This window comes from Schistocerca americana, chromosome 5 (genome assembly GCF_021461395.2).
Source record: "Schistocerca americana isolate TAMUIC-IGC-003095 chromosome 5, iqSchAmer2.1, whole genome shotgun sequence".
NCBI classification, from domain to species: Eukaryota; Metazoa; Arthropoda; class Insecta; order Orthoptera; family Acrididae; genus Schistocerca; species Schistocerca americana.
The window spans coordinates 483,449,005-483,459,545 of NC_060123.1; positions in this window are offsets into that span (position 1 = coordinate 483,449,005).

Consider the following 10,541-nt stretch of genomic DNA (forward strand, 5'->3'; position numbering starts at 1 on the left):
CTAATGATGGAAAAAATTCATGGTACGTCTTCTTCTCGTAGGTCGGATGGTAAATTCTCTGCATTCATGAGAACTGAAAGAATAGGATAAGTGTCGACCAAACATTTCAGAACATATACATTTATTTGCTCAAGAAAATATATACTTCCAAACACGTCAAACAATATCTACAACGCCGTAAACAGTGCTATTTCTCTTTAAAATTTCTATCTTGTTTCCTTGCTAAGGGACAAATAACATCTGACATTTTCACTGTTGAAATAATGTTCATTAAAATTCGCTTCTCTATTTACGTTCTTATTTACTTATAGTGTAGGCTTTTTCTTTTTAAAATCCAAACATATTTTTGTTTTCAGATATTTAGTGTCTCCTGGAGAGATGTACAAATTCTCCTTCCAGTCTGCCTGCCCCTATCTCCACCGCAACCATTAAAGCAGCTCATCCTGACGCAACGGAGACACATGAGTACATGTGTACTGAAGCACAGTGGTTAAATCAGATTAGCTCGGGTTTCCGCAAGCCTGACAAGCTTCAGGGGCTGTCGTGTGTTTATGAGGCAACTTCATATAAACCGGTAGGCGTCTCGCAATAGAAACTGTCTAAAAAGGTACTTAACACTCATTCTGGAATCTCGGGTATATTACAACATCTTTGCAAATTTGAACAGGAGAGTTCTCACTCCAAAAAAATTTTGAAAGAGGACTAACACTTACAGAGTGTGGAAATGTGTGGTAAGGAGTTCAGGCCATTTAGCAATGTACAGGTTTTTTAAACTTAGGGCAAACATTGATTGACACAGGAAAAAAAATATGGCTCAGAAGAAATTGAAAACCACATTCTGGTGGTATGCATCGTAGTGCGAAGAAACCTTAGTATGAAAGAAAAGCTTCTTATTTCAGACATGTACTGTTTAGATTAACAAATTATGAATAACGGATTTTGTGTTTGCTAAAATGCATTTGCAGAACTTGGAATGAACTGTTTTGGTCAGTTAGAATGAATACAGCGATCCCGCAATACACATCACGGAAAAATTAACCAAAACTGGTATAACTGGAATTATATTTGGCTGGAACACACTAAGGTTACAGAAACTAGACTTACAAATCCGTACTTTAGTTGGCGTTGGAGTATTATAGACATAATCGGATTCTTAGGTGCAAAGAATCTCGACTTTCATACATAGTTCTTCTTACTATAGAAAACATGCACTAGAGGTGACCTGATGGTTCGAATTGGAAGTAGCCAGTGCTAGTCGAAAGAAGGTGAAGCAGAGAAAACCCTCCACATCGAAATAAATAAATAAGCCCGAAATACTTCGAAAAGGAAAAAAAATGGACGAATAAAATTCACCATTCTCTGGTCTACAGTGACCCAAAATGAATATATATTTCACTGACACACATTTTGTTATACTCGGGTAGGAAAGAGCTTTCATCAGTTCCGAATACTACTCATAACACCAGAATGAAAGCGCACAGAATAAACAACCTAGCACCGCGGGAAGACGGGAAGGCAAGCAAGATTCATTTAGCCTGCTTGGGTTGGGCAAGGCTTGGCTGGAATTGGAGTGAAAGCAATCTGCCCGTTCTCGTGATAACATGCGGCAGCTTGCCAGCCTGGCTGACGGGTAAGCGTGGGCAGGTCACAAGCGTAATGTGTACTCGTCTGGTCTCTTATAGGAGAACACTGGCAGGAAAAATGCCATAACTTCTTGCAACCTCACGAAAATAATGCAAACAACACAACAAAAATTAAGAAGGCACGAAAGCATGAAATCCATTTCTGTAACAGGAATGAACTTGGCCAGAATAGGGTTTTGTATTGTATGGAACTGGGGACTTAGAAACGACGGAGAGGTTTTGTCCCTGACATAGCCCTCAGTGGTTCACAACCCCCCAACAGGCTACAGCAGTCCGCTCACTCCACCGCCGCCCCACACCGAACCCAGGGTTATTGTGTACGGGCGCTGATGACCGCGTAGTTGAACGCTTCAAAAATCAAGCTTCATAATCAAAGGGATGACAAAAACGTAGATTAGTTTACAATGTAACGGGGATGCAAGTTCACTGTTGGACAGAAAGAAAATAAATAATTGAGGACGTTGGCTGTAATACCATCCTGCGATGAAGAGGTCGCCACAGGAGCGGAATTCAGCGTGAGGTGCATCAACTCCGTCAGGAGATTGATACCCAAAATAAAAATAGTTTAAAAAGACGTTACCTATGTGCTTGCAGCCTGCCACTTTGAAACATCCCTCTTTTGATTTCTATCAATCCCCACGCAAATTTTTTTATCTTTGTCACGTCTTTAGAGACATCTAATAAAGACCAAAGCTTAACAAAAGTCATTCATACACAAAATGTGCTACAGAATGGAGGTTTCCTATTATATCAGTCCAGTAGCTCTAAATTTTAAAATTTCTCGGAGCAACCAGCACTCGTCTGGTTTTAACCTTGCTTATCAGTGAAGTCCGCACACTACCAGCAAAAGGAAGGCAAGGAACGGCCGGAGACTCCGCCTCACACTTTCTCCAGTCAGCCGGAGATCCCCTCCTTCGGCCTTCCCCCACCACCCCTCCACTCGCCTTGCCTCGGCCTTTCGCCTCGTTGATCTCTTCCTCGGTCCTCATTAGAGTTCAACATCCCGTCAAAAGGCAGATTATTGGAGAGCACTGACTCAGGGGCAGAAATCGGGGACGCCGTTCATTAGGGAACCTCTTCTGCATTCGCCTCGAGTATTTAGCAAACTGCCGTGGCCGCACCGGGAATGGTTTTCACTTTCTGCCAAATGCCGTCGCCCTCCCTCAACATTTCCCTTTGCGCCACGGCTGCATCGAGAAAATCTAATGTCATTTACAACACAAAAAATGCTGTCAAGCCAGTATCTGAGTCACTTTTGCACGCAGCAAAGTAAATTGACTAAATTTGTGAAGGGCGGTTTACAAGTGAGTAATCTAAATACAAATTTAAGAACCTTCAACATCGCAGCGCGTCGGCAATCGTTGGTTAATATATTAAAAAACTAAAAACCCGCCTCGATAGCGAAAAAAGCACCTAGTGTTAAGTGTTAACCCAGGTTACGGTGTAGATAACTACACGTTCTTCAGAACAACAATAAAACCCACAAGTGCCTAAGAAGACCTTTGTCAATGATTAAAAGAACACCATAGCTATACAGCTATAAACGAAAAAGAAAGGAAAGCACAAACAGTACATATGTACAAAGTCAAAACCACTACTTAACTTAATGGTGTACGCTCCACCTCACACCGGCCTATGTTCAATGGGCCATGACCCGCCATAAACTGCAGCTACAAACGGTCGCTCACTTACACAGTAGCTGCAGTTTATGGCGGGTCATGGCCCATTGAATATAGGCCGGTGTGAGGTGGAGCGTACACCATTAAGTTAAGTAGTGGTGGGTCATGGCCCATTGAATATAGGCCGGTGTGAGGTGAAGCGTACACCATTAAGTTAAGTAGTGGTTTTGGCTTTGTACATGTGTACTGTTTGTGCTTTCCTTTCTTTTTCGTTTATAACTGTACAGCTGTGATGTTCTTTTAATCATTGACAAAGGTATTCTTAGGCACTTGTGGGTTTTATTGTTGTTCTGAAAAAGGTGTAGTTATCTACACCGAAACCTGGATTAACACTTAACACTAGGTGCTTTTTTTGCAATCGAGGCGGGTTTTTAGTTTTTTAATAACTAAATACAAATACAATACTGCATGATTATTCTTCACACTTCATTTTTTTTCTGATCTCTTGAATAATTTAAAACGCTGGTGTATAATATTGTTTTTTCGTGAATTCCATATGGAGTCTAACATTGACATCAGTCTACAGGGCGACTTCGATTACTCTTAAACTGCTATACAGATGTACCTGTGTCTGTAATTTCTGTGTCCGTACGACGGAAAAAAGAACGAATGATCGAGCGAATTCATACAGCGAAACAACTTTGGAGTTAAGAGTTCACGAGACTGTCAAAAAGCAGTTATAATCAGAAAAGGGAAAAAGTCGAAACAGAAACTAAGAAATTACTATAAATGGCCATCAATTTGTCTGTACAACCCTAAATTCTGCGACTGTTCAACAAAAGCAGTACTGTGTGCATAGAACTGGCGCATGGTTCAAAGATAACTAAATACAGCGATTTAGACTCAACATGTTCAACATGTTACATTGTTCTTAAAAAAAAAAAAAAAAAAGCAGAGTGCATGTAGAATGTAGGAGCTATGTCCATGCACCTGCAGGAGCGTTTGAGTCGACGAAGACGGGCCGGCCGTTGTGGCCGTGCGGATCTAGGCGCTACAGTCTGGTACCGCGTGACCGCTACGGTCGCAGGTTCGAATCCTGCTTCGGGCATGGATGTGTGTGATGTCCTTAGGTTAGTTAGGTTTAAGTAGTTCTAAGTTCTAGGGGACTGATGACCACAGATGTTATGTCCTATAGTGCTCAGAGCCATTTGAACCATTTGACAAAGACGGTCTTCTTACCACTGCTGTTTAAACTTGTGATCAGACCTGCACATGCCACTGCCATGGACACTTCTCAATGCTGATAATCTCATGTTGACTGCAGAGAGTAAGTTTGATCTCAACACCAGCACAAGAGAGGAAGGACCCACCAGCGCGATATGGCCTGCGGCTCAACAAAAAGAAAACTGAGTACGTGACATCAGATCCGTGAGAAACTGGGACCATCACCATTGACGGACAAGATCCACCAAGAGTATCCAGATATAAGTATCTCAATTCTAAATAGCGCAGGCCAACTTACAGACGAAGTCAGAGCATGAACGCAAATAGCCTGGATGAAGTGACGAACGACAAAAGGCGTCGCTTGAGATCGTTGGATTAAGGATCATCTGAAGTCAAAGGTCTGCCGGACTGTTATTCATTCTGTTGCTCTCTATGGGGCCGAGTGTTGGCCAGCTACAAAATAGGCGATTGGGTTTCATGGAGACTAAGATGCTTAGATGGACAGGTGGCATCGCTCGACCGGATCACGTTTCGACTGACACTGTCAGGAAACATTTCGTTGTCGCACCGATCCAGAAGAAAATGTGAGAAAGCCGTCTGCGACGGTTTGGGCATCTGCGGCGTGCAGAGGACGATACATCTGCAAAGACAGCGTACACACTGGGAGCAGTGAGAAATAGACCTAAGAGACTATCTAGACAGCTATGGGCCAGCACTGCACAACGACCTGAAGGCTGTAAATCTTCATCCAGGCATACCCACGATCGCACAAAATGGAGACAGCGAATCCACTCAGCGGATGTGCCATCGGCTGGCCAAACGCTAAGGGAAAAGAAGAAGCAGCATGTATTCCCTCTAAATATTACAACTGAAATGCCACAAATACCAAATTTGGCCGTCATTTTGCAAGGTACAATCTTCTAATGCTTTGAATCACTTCGCGACACAGTTCATAGTCCCAGCAACACAGACTGTCATTTGAAGCATGTGGTGGAGGTTTCAGTATCAGATAAATACAGTGTGCCAAAGAAAAAAAAATCCATGTTTTGGGCAGTTGAAGTATGGGCCAAAATAAAACAAAAATGTCCGCTAAACATGGGCCCTAAAACATATACCTTGTTCATCTTCACTAAGGTGAAACACTTCTACTGCGAGCTCTTTGCTATTAGGAACGAGCTAAAGAATGCAGTAAAAAATTGAGAACGCATTTTTCTCTTATTGTCCATGGATGCAGCACGCAGTAAAAATATGTTAGTGTTGTTAGTGTAATCGTTATTCACAGTTCTTGGTAACTGCAGCGTATACATTAGTCCTAATGGAATCAGGTTGTGCTGCGATAAGTCTGTGAAATGCTTTTACATTGTAGCTATATTTTTGCACTTACCAGCGTAATAGAACCCTATTATTCCATTCGGGACACTTGAGGTGTTTGGTGTATGCAAGCTTCTTGAACGACGAACGAATACCACAGAACGCATCAGCAACATCTGCCACCACATCCGTGACCAATGTAGAGTTTTTGAGAGAGTGCAGACAGAAGCGTGCCTTACAACGAACGGACAACATATTGAGCACCTCCTTTAGATAGGGCTCATAAGTGCAGATCATATGTAATAACAAGGAGATTTTATTAGAAGCTCTGCTGTTTCGCAGTAACAGAATAATGTTTTCTCATTTATTTACTGCATTCTGTAGGTCGTTCGTAGTAGCAAAGAGCTTTTAGTAGAAGAGATAAGTTACACAGTAGTGAAGTGAACAAGTTCTCGTAGCTCTTGAGGTATGCTTTTTAGAGTCCATGTTTTTGGACTTTTTTTTTGTCTTGTCTTGACCCACCCTACCACCTCCCAAATACGGAATACTTTTTTTAGCACCCTGTTTTTGTTGTTAGCGAGTACGTGAAGTAAATACACAGAAGTATAGGTAGCAGAAAGGGAGTCGATTGCTGGGAAGACGACCGAGGGGATCTGCATCGGACGGATTGCTCACCATCAACTGTGTCATCAAGGGACACTCCGGAGCGAGGGTACTGAAGCGAAGCCTGGTGGTCAGGAGGCTTACGCCACCACCTCCCCTCGTCTTGCGGCCAAATACTCACGGTGAACGTTTCCTTTCCTACCTCGACTGTAATCAACTACCCCAGGGTCGAGTACCACGCCACACAGGCGTTCGTTAACGAAATGTGTTACGGAGGCGGATAATAGAGACGATATCTGGCCTTAATGGAATCTGACAATACCTGTACGACCGTTCTCATTTATTGGTAGTGTGTAGTAGTCTGCCTCTAACGCCAGATTTCACCACACTATCCTAACGGATACGTTCGTTGTACGTCCCACATTGACTTTTGCAGTTGTTTCACGCAGTGTTACTTGTCTCTTAGCACTGACAACTCTACGCAAACGTCGCTGTTCTCGGTCGTTAAGTAAAGGCCGTCGGCCACTGCGTTGACCGCGGTGAGAAGTAATGCTTGAAATTGGTACTCTCAGTACACCCTTGACATTTCGTATCTCGAAATATTGAATTCCCTAACGATTTCCGAAACGGAATGTCCATTGCGTCTAGCTCCAAATGCCATTCCGCGTTCAGATCCTGTTAATTCTCGTCGTGCGGCCATAACCACGTCGGAAACCTTTTCACATGAATCATTTGAGCACATATGACATCTCCCCCAACGCACTATCTCTTTATGCCTTGTGTACGCTCTCTGTATATAAGCATATATATATATGCCTTCAAGTACAGAAAACTTCCGGAGGAAAGTCTGTAGGAGTAGATTTAAAAAGTGAAAGCGTCGTGAGTTAAGTCAGGATTACAAGGAATAGATGGAGACCCATTCCCACCAATGGCAACTATGAAAAATGTCAAGTTATATCTTGGTTCGAAGTTCAAGTTAAACTGTAACTTTTTTATTATTTATTTTTTGTGAACGGGACAGTGCTAAGTGCTCTGACACTCCTCCACGACATCCTCTCCTACGCCAAATTCTTCATAACGAAGTAGCACTTACACCAATCGCCCTCGATTATTTGTTTCATATATTCCAAGCCCTGTCTTCTCCTATAGTTTTCACGCTCTACCGTCCCTCCACTACGGTGGGAGCTGTTCCCTGTTATCTTAAAATATGTGTCATCGTCCCATTCTCTTACTGAGGATTTCCACATGTATCGTCTCTAGGTGATTCTGAGGAGGACGTCATCACCTCTTGTCTTATCAGTCCGCTTATTTAGCAACGCATTTCCAATTATTCAATGCTCTCCTCTTTTTCGGTTTAAATTCCGTGCAATGCCCCAGACGAATTCGATAATTTCTTCCTCAAATTAAGGCCTATGTTTGATACCAGCAAAATTATTTTAGCGTGCGCTATTCCGCTTCTTATACACTGTCTGATCAAAACTATCCGCACACCTATTACGGACATTAATATGGGGTGTGGACGCCCCGTCGCCTTTACGCCACTTGAGCTCTGCTGGGGACACTTGCCTGAATTTCGGTGAAGTAATGAGAGTCCATTCTTCCTCAAAAGCCGAAACCAGTGAAGGAAGTGATGTTGGACGCTGGGTTCTAGAGCGAAGTCGACTTTCTAAGTCATACCAAAAATGTTCCAATGGGGTTCACTTCGGGATTCTGTACCGAATTTTGTTGTCTTCAAAGCATTGTGTCTCAGGTACTGTTTTGTGACAGGATGCGTTGTTATACGGATACTATCATCATAATGCTGTAAAACGTGGTCACATTCCGCATTTAGCGTTCTCATTAGTGGAAAAAGGAGACCACACACCGACTAGAGAAACACCCCATACTTTAACATCAATTCCTCCGTACTTCACAAAGGCAGGCAACATTCTTCAGGCATTGTTGTTGTTGTGGTATTCAGTCCTGAGATTGTCTTCATGCAGCTCTCCATGCTACTCTATCCTGTGCAAGCTTCTTCATCTCCCAGCCTACATCCTTCTGAATCTGCTTAGTGTATTCATCTCTTGGCCTCCCTCTACGATTTTTACCTTCCACGCTGCCCTCCAATACTAAATTGGTGATCCCTCGATGTCTCAGAACATGTCCTACCAACCGATCCCTTCTTCTAGTCAAGTTGTGCCAGAAACTCCTCTTCTCCCCAATTCTATTCAATACCTCCTCATTAGTTATGTGATCTACCCATCTAATCTTGAGCATTCTTCTGTAGCACCACATTTCGAAAGCTTCTATTCTCTTCTTGTCTAAACTATTTATCGTCCATGTTTCACTTCCATACATGGCTACACACCATACAAATACTTTCAGAAACGACTTCCTGACATTTAAATCTATACTCGATGTTAACAAATTTCTCTTCTTCAGAAACGCTTTCCTTGCCATTGCCAGTCTACATTTTATATCCTCTCTATTCCCCAAATAGCAAAACTTCTTTACTACTTTAAGTGTCTCATTTCCTAATCTAATTCCCTCAGCATCACCCGACTTAATTCGACTACATTCCATTATCCTCGTTTTGCTTTTGTTGATGTTCATCTTATACCATGCTTTCAAGACACTGTCCATTCCGTTCAGCTGCTCTTCCAAGTCCTTTGCTGTCTCTGACAGAATTACAATGTCATCGGTGAACGTCAAAGTTTTTATTTCTTCTCCATGGATTTTAATTCCTACTCCGAATTTTTCTTTTGTTTCCTTTATTGCTTGCTCAATATACAGATTGAATAACATCGGGGATAGGTTACAACCCTGTCACACTCCCTTCGCAACCAGTGCTTCCCTATCATACCCCTCGACTCTTATAACTGCCATCTGGTTTCTGTACAAATTGTAAATAGCCTTTCGCTCCTTGTATTTTACCCCTGCCGTCTTCAGAATTTGAAAGAGAGTATTCCAATCAACATTGTCAAAAGCTTTCTCTAAGTCTACAAATGCTAGAAACGTAGGCATTAGCCGAATAAAAACCCTTACATCAAATTTCCCCACGTGGCATAGCGTAGCTCATCACTCCAAATCAAAATTACTCGTTTCTAGTCATCCAGCTTTCTCCTTTTTTTTGGCGGGGGGGGTGGGGGTGGAGGATGGTCCACTGACTCAACGTTTACAGGTTTACAGCCTCAATACAGAACCATGTTTTCACTCTCCATACACTGAATGACTCGCTAGCGTTCGAAGTCACTGACCTCTCCGACCTATTCTGGTGTTGCTGCTGCTCTAGTGGCAACATAAAGCTCTCTGCCTTCTTTTGCAATGTCGGGTGCACCTCCCGTGACATCCTGTGCTCGATTCCGCATTACACGGGGATCTCCGGTTACTTTTGATCTGTTAGCGTACCCTGAGTGTTGCGCCCTTCATGTGCTATTTTATTTCCAAGAGAGTAGAATTCTTTTGGTTCATTTACTACGCGGTACCCAGATTTGATAACTTTATGGCGAATCGCGTTGTTACGAATTTTGTTTCCGCCTGTCCTTGGTTCACTGCCAGTCTTTATGCTGTGCTCATTACTGCCATTCCATTTAAGAGGCAATGTAACTCTTTCTCTCTTTCTCTGAGGATATCATCATCGAATTTTATCACAGATGTCCTTTCACCCTGAACCTTAACCTCACTGCTGAAATTTTGTTTTGTTTTCTTCAGTGCTATTCGACGTACTGGTTAGGTCAATCAGTCAAACGCATACTGTCTCCAACAGCAGAACCTTCTGGTTGAGAACGGTTCTACTTTTTCTCTTTCTGTTCCTGTAACAGACTTTGTATAATACTAATTCAGCATCAAAGTACAAAGCAATGTGTTTGAATCGTTGCAGAAAAAATAAAAATTCCAGCGCTGAGGCGATTTACGAGTGACAAGGGGACCGTACCTACTCATCATCATCGATATCGTCCAAGTTTGACGTATTACAGGGCTTGACTAAAAATGAAAGCGACGGAAATGGGAGTTCCAGTTGGCCATACGATCAGCAAAAATAGCATTTTTGGCGCGATTAGGGCGAGGCATGCCCCATTTCTGTTACCGTAATTTTCAGGCAGCGGTTGGCAAAACTATGAGAGAACAGAGCTGTCATACGAGGGTCGTGGGATTGAGTTCC